This window comes from Colobus angolensis, unplaced genomic scaffold (genome assembly GCF_000951035.1).
Source record: "Colobus angolensis palliatus isolate OR3802 unplaced genomic scaffold, Cang.pa_1.0 Scaffold818, whole genome shotgun sequence".
Lineage (NCBI taxonomy): Eukaryota > Metazoa > Chordata > Mammalia > Primates > Cercopithecidae > Colobus > Colobus angolensis.
This window is the reverse complement of record NW_012122021.1, coordinates 22,367-22,665: the sequence shown is the minus strand read 5'-3', so window position 1 is coordinate 22,665 and position 299 is coordinate 22,367. Positions and strand designations below refer to the sequence as shown.

Sequence of the window (299 nt, the reverse complement as noted above, 5' to 3'; positions counted from 1 at the left end):
AATTGCTCTTTCATAAGATGAGCTCCCCTAATACCCACCAGTTTTTCAGGACTCGACCTGAGCTGGTTGGGCTACACCAGGAAAAGTTTCCTATTCTCAGCTGTACCTGGAAAAATTTTAAAGAATCTTCAGAGGCCCAGTAATAGCTCTTGGCAGCCTCCAAAACCAGGGAGGGTTTCTTGGCCATTCAGAGCCATTCAAATATTCTAAGTAACCTCAAGGAACCAGAAACCCCACTTGCAGTCATGAAATACCAGTGAATGGTCTCTGTGAGTCTCTTCAAGTTTTTCAAAGATAAC

General features: G+C 43.5%; 1 pseudogene across 1 annotated transcript in view; it reads right to left on the bottom strand.

Moving 5' to 3' along the window:
- Positions 1-10: 10 nt before the first annotated feature.
- The window catches only part of LOC105502862, a 1,923-nt pseudogene continuing 1,634 nt past the window's right edge, over positions 11-299 (bottom strand). The window contains exon 2 of the transcript XR_001000411.1: positions 11-106. The product of XR_001000411.1 is annotated as an uncharacterized LOC105502862 (transcript). The remainder of the gene's footprint in view (positions 107-299) is intronic.